The 15,429-nt window shown below is 31.7% G+C and overlaps 2 protein-coding genes across 3 annotated transcripts in view; one reads left to right on the top strand and one right to left on the bottom strand.

The window, feature by feature from the left end:
- LOC139514633 (uncharacterized) overlaps window positions 1-6,409 on the bottom strand; it is a 28,668-nt gene extending 22,259 nt beyond the window's left edge. The window contains exon 1 of one of the 2 annotated variants that reach the window (XM_071304082.1): window positions 6,312-6,409. The gene's annotated coding sequence lies outside the window, so the exon portion shown is untranslated. Of the gene's footprint in view, window positions 1-4,883; window positions 4,991-6,311 lie in introns of those variants that run through there. The other variant, XM_071304083.1, reaches the window with a different exon arrangement.
- The window catches only part of LOC139514647 (uncharacterized), a 369,289-nt gene that overhangs the window by 90,038 nt on the left and 263,822 nt on the right, over window positions 1-15,429 (top strand). The gene's annotated exons all lie outside the window — the stretch shown is intronic.

The raw sequence follows: 15,429 nt of genomic DNA, 5'->3' as shown, positions 1-15,429 counted from the left end.
ATAAATAATCAAAACAACAACTTATGCATCTTTATTAACAATATATACAGAAAAAAATATATGTGAAATCGTGATACACGCAGGGACGTAGACAAAAAAAAATGAGCAGTGCCTTCTCCTATCATAAAAAAGTGCCCTGCCCTCCACTGGCACCCTGCCCCTTTTGAATTCTAGCTAGAGCACTGAAAATCAATCTGATCTATACAGATCCTGAGACCATGCTTTCCTTACAAGGATGATAACCTATCTCTGTGTCATACTTTCTGTTCTGATATTTACATGAGCAAATGAAATTCCTGCTTTCAAATTATTATTGTAGTGTATTATTACATGTACATTAAAAAAAATAGACAATTTCAGCATGTCTTTTAGGTTCATCTGATGGAATTGAAAAATATGGCTGTTTTTACACAAAAAAAACTACAATGAGTACAGACAAACTGATGCATCTAGGAAACTTATAAGGCATGGCAGGACCTAGGTATATAAAAGTTTTATGAAGTTCATGTTTCAGAAAATTAATAACTTACCTAGATTTTGATGTGCATTTTTTTCCAGTTGGCAGAAGATATTAAAATAAACAAACACACAAGTTTCATTTTATACGGTCTGCTCAGTTACACAGTTTAAAACATCTATTGTTTGCAGGTGTCTATTGTACATCTATTGTCCATTTAAATCTATACTACTCACAATATCGATTGTATGAGGGGAGCTTCTCAAACATTTTCCCAACTTAGTTTATTTTTGCACCTTCTGCAGGAATGAAAAAAAAATGGATAGCGAAATCCAGAAAAGTTTATAATTTTCTGAAACATTAGATGCATTTAAAATTTAATTATTTAGATACAGCCATGCCTTAAAACTTTCACAGGTTCACAGGTTTGTCTGTACTCAAAGTAAAATTGATGGTGTAAATACAGCCATTTTAGCACAGGCACTCGTCTCAGAAAATCAAATTCCTATATACCTTTATTTATAAAGGTATATAGGGGAGAAAAAAATCTGAGACAAGTGCCTGTGCATTTTAGCTAAAAGGTTATGATAAACCTTAAAACAGAAAGTAGAATGAAGCAGTGTCAGATCCCAAAAAGAAAGGTTTTGACATATGATCTTTATTTTTATCAGATTGTATTTGAAATACATTTACATGTATGACACCAAGAAGTCTCTGTGTGTAAATATGTGTGTAACTTAACTTTTGTGATATAATTCTGTATAAAAGTAAGTTAACAACTTAAAACTACATGCAGAGCCAGAAGTCATCGACGATTTAAAAAAAAATGCACCAAAGAGTGCATTTAAATTTAATATATCTAAGTTACGCCAGGGATTTTTATAGTGGAAACACTATGTGGAAACACTATACAAATCCTTGGTCATGCTATGCCTTTAAAAAATCTCAAAGATGCAGAGGTTGTCTGCACCGAATTAGAGTAAATAACTATTTCATGGAAAGATGCATAGCAGGACCTAACAGTAAAGGATTAGGGAGCTACCATTTGATTTTTATGGGGGGGGGGGGGGGGGGGGGGCTAGGATGAAATTTGAAAAAAATAGGCAGGACAGGAGTTTTGAGTAAAAAAAAAAGGCAGGATGAGACACTTGCAAAAAAAAAAAGTCAGGACGACAATTTAGGTAAGAAAAAGTCAGGATAATCTAAAAAAAAAAGGCAGGACCGAAAAGAGTAAAAAATAAAAAGGCAGGACAGAGATTACAGCTAAAAAAAATGCAGAACAAAATTTTTCATCCTAGCCCCCCCATAAAAATCAAATGGTAGCTCCCTTATGGCCAACAATCAAGCCCTTCCTAACAAACAAAGGTTCACATTTTTCAAAAGACCTAATTCTTAGTGAACAAAATAAGATAATTAACAATCAAAATGAAGTTGTGGAATTATTTAATAATATTTTATAAATGTTGCCAAAGAAATCGGCTCAATAGAATGATAGATAGACATTAATAGATGAACATCATCCAAGTATTAAAATTATAAAAGAAAATAAACCAGAAAAAGAAGAACTAAATTTTAGCCCAGTAAATTCAGAGTATGTTAAAAAAAATCAATAAAATTAGCATCAAAAAGGCAACAGGAAAAGATGGAATCTCTTCAAAAATACTAAAATTATCCGAATCTGAAATATCCAATCCAATTTCTAAACTAATAAATAAATCATTTGAATCAGCTGTTTTCCCAGATAAATTATAAGAAGCACAAGTAATACCTCTGCATAAAAAAATAAACACTCTTGATTAAGGAAACTATAGACCTGTAAGTATATTGCCCATGATTTCGAAATTTTTTGATAGGTCTATAGAAAATCAACTTGTGGAATATTTGAATTCATTTTTCCACATTTTTCTGTCAGCTTTTCAAAAAGGATATGGATGCCATACTGCTTTATTAAAAATAATTAAAGATTGGAAAAAGGCTTTAGATCAGAATAAATATGTAGCAGCTATATTAATGGACTTGTCCAAAGCTTTAGACTGCCTACCCCATGACCTCCTCCTACTAAAAATAAAATCCTATGGTGTTTCCGCCTCATTTCTTCAACTTTTGGAAAGCTATTTAACTAAAAGAAAACAGTTTGTTAAAGTAGGTACTAATTCAAGCTATTGGCAAACAATGTTTAAAGGGGTGCCACAAGGGTCAATATTAGGGCTGACATTATTTAATATTTTTTTAAGTGACATTTTCTATTTTATATCATAAAAGTGAACTTTATAATTATGCAGATGACAACATCCTTTCATACGCAGATAAAGATTGAGATAAATTAATTAAAACTTTAGAAGATGAAAGTATAAATACAAGAGTGCACACACTGAAATGTCTCGCCTTCTTTACTAATCATTGATATTATGTTGATAGTCCTAAGTATAAAGCTTGATTACAACTGTCACATAAACTTAACATTAACCAAGAAAGCTAAACAAAGACCAATGAACCATGAAAATGAGGTCAAGGTCAGATGAACCATGCCAGGCAGACATGTACAGCTAACAAAGTTTCCATACAACAAATATAGTTGACCTATTACTTATAGTTTAAGAAAAATAGACCAAAACACAAAAACTTAAAAACTGTGCAATGAACCGTGCAATTGAGGTCATGGTCAAATAAAACCTGCGGGACTGACATATAGATCATACTATATTTCCATACACCAAATATAGTTGACCTTTGGCATATAATATTAGATAAAAAGACCAAAACTTAAAAACTTAACTTTGACCACTGAACCATGAAAATGAGGTCAAGGTCTGCTGACATCTGCCGCTAGACATGGACACCTTACAACCATTCCAGACAACAAATATAGTAGACCTATTGCATAAAGTATGAGAAAAACAGACCAAAACACAAAAACTTAACTATAACCATTGAACCATGAAAATGAGGTCAAGGTCAGATGACACCTGCCAGTTGGACATGTACACCTTCCAGTCCTTCCATACACCAAATATACTAGCCCTATTACTTATAGTATCTGAGATATGGACTTGACCACCAAAACTTAACCTTGTTCACTGATCCATGAAATGAGGTGGAGGTCAAGTGAAAACTGTCTGACGGGCATAACGACCTTGCAAGGTACGCAAATACCAAATATAGTTATCCTATTACTTATAATAAGAGAGAATTCAACATTACAAAAATTTTGAACTTTTTTTTCAAGTGGTCACTGAACCATGAAAATGAGGTCAAGGACATTGGACATGTGACTGACGGAAACTTCGTAACATGAGGCATCTATATACAAAGTATGAAGCATCCAGGTTTTTCACCTTTTAAAATATAAACCTTTTAAGAAGTTAGCTAACGCCGGATCACTATCCCTATGTCGAGCTTTCTGCAACAAAAGTTGCAGGCTCGACAAAAATGAAAGCTTATCCAGAAAAATTTCAAGCAATAGCTGTAAGTAAAAAAACTAAAGATAAAAACATAAATTTTAAATTAGAAGGTAATGAAATAGAATGTGAAGATAACATTAAACTTCTAGGTGTAACAATAGATGTTAACCTAAATTTCAATGAACATGTCTCTATAATATGTAAAAAAGCATCCAAACAATTAAATATATTAATAAGAATAGGTAAACACTTGACTAAACTCAGAAAATGAACGATTTATTATTCTTTAATAATATCCAACTTGAATTACTGCCCACTAGTTTGACACTTTTGTGGGGAGTTAATTACAAAAAAGATTCAATCTAGAACTTGATAAATTGTTGGACTGGCAGCTCATACCAATGGCCTGCAAAACCAGTTAATTTTTTATGTTATTTTTTGTTTTACTTCTTGTTATGTCAGTTTTAAAAGCTCTTCAGAGCTTATGTTTGTAATTGCTATGCTTATACCAACTCTAAATAAAGCTTCATGTCTTAAACATGTATGTCTATGTCTAAAATTGCATTTGTTTCTAACCCAAAATTTTGTCATCGATGACTATCGTTTAGTAAATGTTAAGCTGCTAGAAACAAAAAAAAAACGTTTAATAAACTTTTGACCCTACGTAGTGAGACTTAAATAGATTATATGCACGCACTGTAAACAAACAGGTAAAAGTGTGGGAAATGAATAACCAGGACTTTGCGAAAACAACATGTGCTCATAATCAAGTAAACGACAGAATGCAGAAACAGATTTATCGTTTACACGTCTCAACGATAAACGACTACGTGACTATTTTGCGCGTACATCGTTTATGTGAATAATGTCAACGTTGACCAAAAATGTAAGAAACAAATGGATTAAACGACTATGCGCGTAATCGTTTACATCGTTTAGGTTAGAAACAAATGCGCTCTAATTATAAAAAATAGTAAATTGTGTAGTGTAAACACTGCCATTTAAGCCTTAATGTCCAAGTGAACCTTGTATATGTTTCCAAATCCTTTTATGTAGAGGACACTAAATTATAATTTACTCTATTGGTATAAATCTCTAGTATTCATGATACAATGTAGCGTGACTGACAAATAACTAACTAACTAACTAACTAATTTTATTCAGTATAAAATCCAGTACAAAAGGATCATCGCTGAAACACATAAACACATATAAAAAACATATACAAAACAAAAATAAAACATAACAGAGAACAATTTTGACACTTACAACAAGCAAGAGATAAAACTCACATTTCAATATTATGCAATTATTCCCACTGATGAATGTCTAATCAAAATACATTTGTCTATATATATAAGAAATCTGGTGAGAACATCAGTCTCCGAACAGTTCATTAAATATTTAAATTTATCAAAATTATCTAAATTGCAAAAACATGGTATAATATTAACAATGTCATCATATAACTTTTCCCTCTCCTCGTGATAGAGGTTGCATTCACATATGAAATGAAACTCATCTTCAATTTTGTTATCAATACAATGTGTACATATTCTTTGATCCAAAGGCGTTTTATTATATCTGCCTTTTTCAATGTGTAAATTGTGGTTAGAAATTCTTAATTTACATAATTGTCTAACATATTGTTTTGGGATATTTAACTTTGTATAAGTCTCAGGTTTATATTCCTCTTTTAACTTGTAATATGTGAGGGGGAGGACAGGGGTAAGGGAGACAGGGAGAAAGGGGGTAGGAGAAAGGAGAAAGGGGGTGGGAGAAAGGAGAAAGGGGGTAGGAGAAAGGAGAGGAAGGCTGGGAGAAAGGAGAAAAAGTTGGAGAAAGGAGAAAAAATAAAATATCTCTCCTTTTAAAAATTTTTCTAATATTTCAAGAAAAAATATCTCAAAAGGAGATGTTTTATTCTAATGGAAGATAGGAGAACGGGGGTAGGAGAAAGGAGAAGAGGGGTGGGAGAAGGGAGAAGGGTACCCCCCTGTCCTCCCCCTCATATGTGCGTAGTTTGTTTTGCTTTTCACCTGACAAACATGAGAAAAAATAATTTCCATAACTTTCTTGTAACATCTTTTTCACTGCAGATATGAGTTTTCCTTCTGACATAGTTCCTTTATTATTCCCAACATGGTCAAAATTAATTAATTTTAGAAACTTAAAAATGTGTTTATTGAAGGTACATGGAAAGGTACAATCAACTTCTTCGATTGACTTATATGCTAATTTTGAAAAATTCAAAAGAGGGTCTTTATACAAATATAGCCAGTATTTAAGAGATTGCAAAATAACAAATATAGAGATTGGATAACGACCAAGTTCTGCCATACTGGCAATATTAGGAGCATATTTAGTGGCACCAAGTACATATTTACAATATCGAATGTGAACCTTTTCAGGAGCAAAATTTAAAAAAGTTTTTTCTAAATCATCATTTGAACCTTGTGTTAATCTTTTGTCCAGGTTAAGAATGTACGGACCCCACAATTCACTTCCATAAATATCTGATGGTCACATTTTTTTTGTTTACATTTAAGGAGATTCTAAATACAAAGTAAAACACGGTGATCTACTGAATATATTTCCGGAATAAATATTTGTGCCGTCTACTGAAATATAAGTTATTAAGCTGTGCTGAGAACAACAGATTGATGGTCTTATATGTGTTCCAACTTTTACATACATCGTTTGTTTGTATGTAATAAACTAGGACATAAAAAAATATTATGTTTTTGCCTTAACTCTACTAGTACCTAAACTGTAATAATTGTGTTAAACTATGATCATATCTTCATTTATTTATTGTGAGTATTTCATATCATGGCAGCATCATCCATGGATGCCGTCACTCTATTCTTATTTAAAATGATGTATCATAATTAAACTAATGTATCGTTGCATGATTAAAGAGAAAAATCTTAACACAATCCGGAAAATATAAATAAAAAATAATTTAGACTGACGGAAAGCCGGAGGATTTTTACCCAAGCGCCTCTGCATTATCTATTGGTCCCATTATGAAAAAAAAATCATAATATCATACTTGCTGAAGTTTGAAACATGTGAACCTCCCGACGGGAGTACAAAAATCCCGTTTTCAGAGGTCTCCTCGCGTCCTCCCGTTTAGGAGAAAAAACTCCCGTGTATGAAATATTTCATGAATGAAAATTTTCGGACGCCATATTTGATCATTTCTTACTACTGTACGGGTGTAGTTGACACCTGTGTTAAATTTTACCTTTAAATCAAAGAAGATGTATAATTCTTCTTCTTCTTCTTCTTCCGAATACGGGAGTAGACTCCTAGGTAGGAGTGTAAAACTTCCCGGAACTTGTGTGCTATGTACATATGGACTTAATTTAAAAATAATATGACAAGAAAAATCGTTATCAATAACATATATACATTATGTACAGTGGCTTTAAAGTTTAATAAGTTGCTGTGGATCCTTCAAATGTTAGAGTGGATATGCCACTTTTGAAGGATTCCAGGGTGTCTGACATACCTATTGCTTCAGGTAGTGAGTTCCAGTCCGAAATAGTTCGAGGATAAAATGAAAATTTATAGAAATCTTTATTTGTTGATATTTGCCTAAATTTATGTTTCCCCCTAGTGCGTCTATCAGATATTGTTAAGTTGTCCTTAGGAACTTCAACTAACCCCCAATTTATTTTATACAGCATAGTTAATCTAGCCTTTTTCCTTCTTAATTCTAAATTTTCCCATTCCAACGATTTTATTAAATTTGAAACTGCTCCAGGTGATCTGTCTTTATAATCATTGAAGACAAACCTGGCTGCCTTACGCTGTACCTGCTCAACCTGAGTGATGTGTTGTTTTTTGTACGGATCCCAGACAGGAGAAGAGTATTCGACGACCGGACGGACAAGTGATGTGCACGTAAGGTTTTAACCTTACGTGTGCAGTTTTTTAAGTTCCTACGAAGAAAACCTAAGGTTTTATTTGCCTTACAAGTAATATTGTTTATATGTGTTCCCCAATCAAGATCATGGCTTATAGTTACACCTAAATATTTACTGTCTTTTACTGCTTCTAAAATATGATTATGCAATATATAATCAAAAGTGGAAGGTTTACTTTTTTTAGAAATATGAATAACATAACACTTCTCAGGATTAAAATTCATTTGCCAATCCTCTTCCCATTTTACTAAACTAGACAAATCTTTTTGAAGTAATTGTGCATCAGAACTATTATTTACATTTCTATACAATAAACAGTCATCTGCAAAAAGTCTTGCATTGCAAGTTACATGTTCGGGTAGGTCATTTATAAAGAGTAAAAATAATGTTGGGCCTAAAACTGTTCCCTGAGGGACACCAGAATCAACTGCTAATTTTGAAGATTTTACACCGTTTAGTAGTACTTGCTGTTGCCTGTCAGCTAAAAAGTCATTTATCCAATTTAAATTTTGATTTCTTATACCATAAAATTCTAATTTCTGGGCTAATCTTTTATGGGGGACTTTATCGAAAGCTTTGGAAAAATCTAAAAGTATGACATCTATTTGGTTACCATGCATAACCCAATGATTTAGCAAGGTCTTGTATGCTGATGATAAGTTGGGTCTCACAAGACCTTTTGCTTCTAAACCCATGCTGACTATCATTTAATATGTTATTAATTGCAAGGTGTTTCCTTATGTTGCTTGTTAAAATATGTTCTAAAATTTTGCAACATATTGCAGTTAATGAAACTGGTCTATAATTAATAGCGTTATGCTTGTCACCTTTTTTAAATATAGGTACAACATTAGCCTGCTTCCAATCATTTGGGATTTTACCAGTATCAATAGATTTTTGGAAAAAGAATGTCAAAAATGGAGACAATTCTTCTGCAAAATTATGTAAAAAATATGCTGGCAGATTATCAGGGCCAGTGGCTTTATGTGGATTTAAGTTTTTAAGTAACTTTAATAAGCCATTATTACTAATAAATATGTCTGGCATAGTGGGGTGGGGACTTGTACCTTTATTTGGCATAGAGGATGTATCTTCGGTAGTAAAAGCCTTTTTAAATTGTTCATTTAGGATGTTAGCTTGTGTATTTGGCTCACTATACAATAAACCATCCTTTCCTCTTAATGGTGATACTCCAGATGTTTCTGTTTTTTTTTGCTTTTAATAAATTGCCAGAAAGATTTAGGTTTTTCTTCTAACTGGGGGCTAATTATTTCTTGCATATATGTGCTCTGGGCTCTTCTTATTTCTCTTTGAGCAGTAGCTTTTAACTTTTTATATTTATCTTTATGTTCTTGTATACCAGTTTTTTTAGCTTTGTTGTAAGCTTTACGTTGTTTTTTACATAAATGGTCTATATCCCTATTTGCCCATTGGTTGGTGTACTTAGATTTAGTGATTTTGCTTGGTACATTATCATCTATTATTTTATTACTACCTTCTTTGAATTTATTCCATAATTGGTCAATATTTAAATTTTCATTAGTCTGAGATATAAGTTCAGATATAAAATGAGATGTTACGTCTTTTATCTTTTTAATATCTACCTTTTTCCGTAAATAAATTTTATGTTGTGATTGTTTAGATCTTTGGGGCTTGCAGATTGCATCCACTAAAACAGTATCATGGTCAGATATACCTGGTATAGATTTTATTTTTGTTATTAATGCAGGTAGGTTTGTGCAGAAAAGGTCAAGTATATTATCTTTCCTAGTTGGAAAATCAACCATTTGTTCAATGCCTAAGTTGTTCAGCATATCTATAAATGCTTCATTCAGCTCCTTAGAATACATTGAGCCAGATATATTTTGCTCAGGCCATTTTATGTCTGGAAGGTTAAAAGTCACCACCAAGCCAGAAGGTGGAATTTTTAAATTTTAACTTAAGTTCATTAATTTCAATGATCATTTGTTTGAGATAGTCTATATCATTTTTATTTGGTGGTCTATATGCAGAAATAATAACTAAGGATTTAGTATCAGTTATATTAATTTGGGCAGCAATAAGTTCTACATTTTTGCTTTTATATACTTCTTGGCAAATAATACCTTTTTTAATGGCGATTAATACACCTCCACCTTCTTTTCCGACCCTGTCGTTTCGGAATACATCTTCAAATAGTGTGTTTGGAAAAATTTATATGGCTTCACTTGACAGCTTGGGTGTCAAACATACTGGTAATCAACGATGTTTACCTCTGGCTAACTGCCGTTGTTTAATAAAAACTTTGAGTAATACATTTTTGTTACTTCCCTTTGTTTTATCCTGTTTTCAGTTATTTTGCTTTTAAAAATGTAAATTGTAAAAAGACTATAAATGATTAATATTTTAATCAAATAATCATAAAAGGACGGTAATTAAATGAATTTGAATGTTTTGGGACAAATAAAAAAATATAAATTTATAAATTATTTTAGCAATCTAGACTTCCTTTCAAGGATTAAATTGAAGTTTATATTCTAAATCTGTCTATTTCATATGTTATTAGACTATAAAATATGTACATTTAGACTGAAAAAATATCCTAGTTAGTTTACTTCCTATTAAAACCTTGGGATTGAAAATTTTAGATGTAAGTTTATATAAGATTTTATTGTTTTAGCTTGAGATAGCAAAACATTTGCACTGTTTAAGTTTTTTCAAGTTTTCCAGAAATATGACTTTCATAATGCTTAAAAGCCATGCAGTACTATTGCTTTTTTAATTAATTTATGATGTTGCAAATATACGTGTAGAGCATATTTCTTTCTTATTTGTCTATAAAGTTACCAATGATAAGGAGATGGAGTCATGAATACAAATCTAAACAGATTATGAGGTAAGATAAATAAATATAATGATTTATTTGCAAGCAGTGAACAATCATTTATCAAAAACAATAAAACAAGAAACAGATTCTTAATATTTTATTTCATTCAAAAAGAAAGGCAATAAGGGTACTATGAACATATTACAATTTGATGGAAATTTGAAGAGAAAACACAATTTCTACATCATACGGTTACATTTACGACAAAATTTATGTCGATAAAAAACCTCCTGATCTGAGTCCTAATCTCCTGACCAAAATTTCCAAATCTCCTGATCTGAGTTTCACAGTCCATCACATGTATGAACTGTTTCCGTAATTGAATCAAAATTTATCAAATTAAAATATTAATTATTCGTGTACACAATGTTGCTGATTATTTCCCAAGATATGTCTGTTAAAAAAATATACTTTTCAACATTATATTGTTTACAAAGTAATAATATGTGGCATTAAAGGGCACTAGCTGTCAAATTCATGGTCACCGAAGTTGACTCAAATTCTCATATTTGAAACATTAATCCAAACTATCAAAAGTCTAAAATAAACAGTTTATAGAGCATGGGATAGATAATATGTAGGTTCGTTTCGTGTGTATTTTAGTCCAGTCGCCTTCTTAGTAACTATCGATTTGACCTCAGATGACCATATAAGCGATGTAAACATAAATAAAGATATGAATTAATAGATTTAACCAACACGTGCAATTGGATTTCTATAGGTCTATTTGATTTTATTTTATAGATTAAAAATAGATGTTTCTCATTGATTTTAACCGTATAAGAATGATTTTAAGTGCATCGAATTAGTATCAAATGATTTACCGTAGTTTCGCTTTCATTGTTGACATTCTTTTTCTTTAAAGAACCAGTACGCGTACAATGCATGCGTTGTCAATCTCTAGTTAGGGGTTAAATTGAAGTTCGCATGAATACGGATTTAAAGAGATCGACTCATTAACTTGCAAGTGAATTACTAATTATCAATATTTCTTAGTGTAATTTGACAAAATTGGCCCTTTTTGGCTGCAAAAAGCTAATTGTTATTTCACTATTTCACTTTCATTATTGATTGAACAAAAAAAAAATCAAACTTTAGATTTTTTATGTATCTCGTAGCTAGTGCCCCTTTTTAAAAAAAAGTAAACGAACAATGTGTATACAATTGTAGACAATAGTGTTGATTGAGGGGTGTAATCACAAATTCCCGGAAGGTTACTATTATAAAAAAAAAAGATTAGATGATATTACTCCGGGTCCTCCAACATATATTATAACAAGAAATAGCTTGATATTCGTTTACTGTATCTTGGTTTTCTAACTATTCTTTTCCCTTAGCCTCTCGACACACGAACTACATGTGTGAGAGCTGATGTTGGGATCATATATTATAACATAATATTTAACTCATTACAATCCACGTGAATGGTATATTAATTGTTGGTATATTGTGAAGTTAGCCGTTGTGTTGATTCCCGACAGACTCTCAACAGACGAACTACATCCGTGAGAGCTGGTTCTGGGTATTTACATGATGGGGAAAACTGACTGTGACAATGCCTAGGATGGTGCCTGGCATTGCTGCCGATATAGAGGCAGGCCGGGATCGCAGGACTGACACCTAGAATATCAAGAAACTCGCTATTTATTTAATAAACAAAACATCAAAGTAATTACAATATAATTTCAAAGTACAATTTAAAATAAATTGAAAACAATAATAAAATACTACAAACAATTCAAGTCAAATACCAAATAATAACAATAATAATTACTGTTAGAATAAACCTCTGAATTAAAATATTAGTTACTTATAAACTTTATTTATTTTTTTCAAAATGAAATTAAAAGAAAAATAATTTTAAATCTAAATTATTTTCAAAACCACCTAGAAAGGTGAAACTCGCTATTAATATCATATCTGTTTTATATACTAAGTTTTGAATAACCTAGTCAATTTGGCAACAGCTGGAGCTTATTACACAGATAAGTTCAATAGTTTATAAAAGTACTTATTTGAAATATCCTACGCTTTGAAAATGTATAGAATAATTCTATATAAAACAGTTTACAGAGTAGATCTTGCATACATTAACAATAAACTATATGAAATAAAATAAACTGTATTTTTCTATTACAATATTACTAATAGAAAAATATCTAATATACAATTTATTACATTGTCCGTAAATACTTCATGTTATCCATAGATTAAAGCAGAACTTGTACAAATATATTTACACAAAGGTTTCAATTCATGCAAGAGCTGATCTTTTATGGACTGAAAGACGAATAATTTGATTGCGTCATATGTTTCAAATTTGTATGAAAACAACCCACAATCATAGAAACAAAAGCTCAACCTACCTTTCTTACCAAGATCAATCAACACTATATATTGTTTACAATTTTATACACGTTTTTTTTTTTTCTAGATAACAAATTTTACTATTTTGAAGACATTAGATGTTGAACAAATGACAAAGTGGGTACGTTTCAAATGATAATAATGTGTAAATAGCAATATTTGAAAAGATTTGAAGTAAAACTCCAACACGCACTTGACATAACCCAAGTCGATATGAAGAACTTTTAAAAATTAGATGTAGACAGAGCTGTTATTCTAAACTTTGTAAGAATACGGTTAAGTATTAGTATCCTTATGGTTGAAAAAGGCAAACATAAAAAGATTGATTTAAAAAAAAACAACAGATTATGCCCTTTTTTAACATTAACGTTGAAGATAAATTACACTATACCATAAAATGTACCAAACTCAATGATTTGAGGACTACATTTTTTTCAGAATATTTCAGATACTTCACCATCTTTCAATAATCCTTCAGACATGGAAAAATTCCATCTCATATTTGTAAATAATGAAAATGATGCTAGTAAGAATTACAAAATTTATATATCTCTATATCTTTATTTTTGTTATGTTCTGTATTGATATACAATTGCTTGTTACGATACATGTTTGTTTGTTCGTGTTTGTGTGTTGATGACAGTCCAGATTTTGGATTTTATGTCATTAAACTTTGACTTTGACTTTGACACAAAAAAGCCAACTTGTTCATCAATATAGCACACCCGAGAATCCCTGAACAATCGTATATTCCTAAAGCCACGAAAAAAAGCTTTTGTAAAACAAATAGAAATCTTAAAGGTTTGTCAAATTAACTACACTATGGTTTACATCACTCTACTGTATTACTTAGAGAAAGAAAGGGATACAAAGGGACAATCATCTATCGGCAGTCATTAAGAATACAAAATAGAGACCGATTACCATACCACCAAATTCCAACATATGCATAACTGTTTTTGTGCATACCATCTTACATCAGCCATGGTTCAACCAACACATCAATCTGCCATACCGCATAACTTATATATTGCGTCATCATTAGTTAGTTACCAGTATGGAATCAATCAGCAAAAGAATTGATGTAAAAATCAGCAACAAAACAACAAGAACTGTTACTATTCCACTGAAGTCAGTGAATATTGAATTAAAACCAGTTGATATTCAAAGATCAGCCTTATACATTGTTCAGCATACCATTTTAGAACAAGTAAATATTGATTAAAACTTGTCTTATAATCAGGTTCAAAGAGGAAAGAACTTTATAACATCATACAGCGACATCTTTTCCAATGACAACATTAATGTTGGACAGACGATAAACATATTTGTCTACATAGATAAAGACGCAAACTGCCATCTATGTACAAGAAAACAACAATCCATATTCATCAGTTATTGAGAGCAGTGATTATAAATGAGTGGCACATACCTTTTTCATCCAACGTTATACTGGCCAAGACATAAGAAAACTCTCTACTATTGTGTGTGGACATTCGCCAACTAAATACAAATAAGAAAAAAAGACTTATATGGTTAACCCCGTATAAAACATCCTGGTTCGCTTATCAGGGAATTCGTGTTTTACAGTCATCGATATGATAAGTGATTACCATCAAATATTAGAAGCGAACAAAGAAAAAACAGCATTTACTGTAGGTCCGCTTGGATTGTATAAATGCAACCTTGTACCATTCGGTTTTACAAACAAATCAGCTACTGACCAACGCACACACAATAGTGCCTCAACGACTACCATATGTAAATTTGTTATATCGACAGAATCCGGAAAGCCAACTTGAAGTTATCACCTTGGAAATGCTCTTTCTTATTATCACTAGTAAATCAAGCAGGATGGCCACATAGCATCTTACGATGGTTTTGAAACAGACACGGAGAAAATAAACATAGTGATGTCTTGGCCTATTCCAATTACACCGGAGAAGGTTCGACGGTTTAAAGTATTGCTGGTTACTACTGTAGATTTATAAGGAACTTCAACCAGATAATTTACTACTTTCATGCAAGCAAAAATCAGTAAAACAAAAAGAACAAAAAAAAAGAACAAACCCCTTGGCCTTGGGACAATGCAGAAACAGCTTTAAACTATACAGTTTAGCGTCAGCACCCGTTAAGGTTGATCCAGATTACCATAGACCGTTTGAGCTACGGACAGATGCCAGTGGTTAACGTTTACGAGCGGCGTTGTATCAATAATCAATAATAAAAAGATAAACTCATATTTATTCCATATGCCAGCAGAGGACTGACCAAAGCTGAGAACCACTATCCTGCTTACAAGATGGAGTTTTTCAATTTAAAACGGGTCATTACAAATAAGTTCCACTGCAACAGATGTCTCCAAATAAAAAAAGAGCTCCATTTAACCACAACAGCTTATGA

This window comes from Mytilus edulis, chromosome 3, assembly GCF_963676685.1.
Source record: "Mytilus edulis chromosome 3, xbMytEdul2.2, whole genome shotgun sequence".
NCBI lineage: Eukaryota > Metazoa > Mollusca > Bivalvia > Mytilida > Mytilidae > Mytilus > Mytilus edulis.
This window is presented reverse-complemented; position numbering and strand designations above follow the sequence as displayed.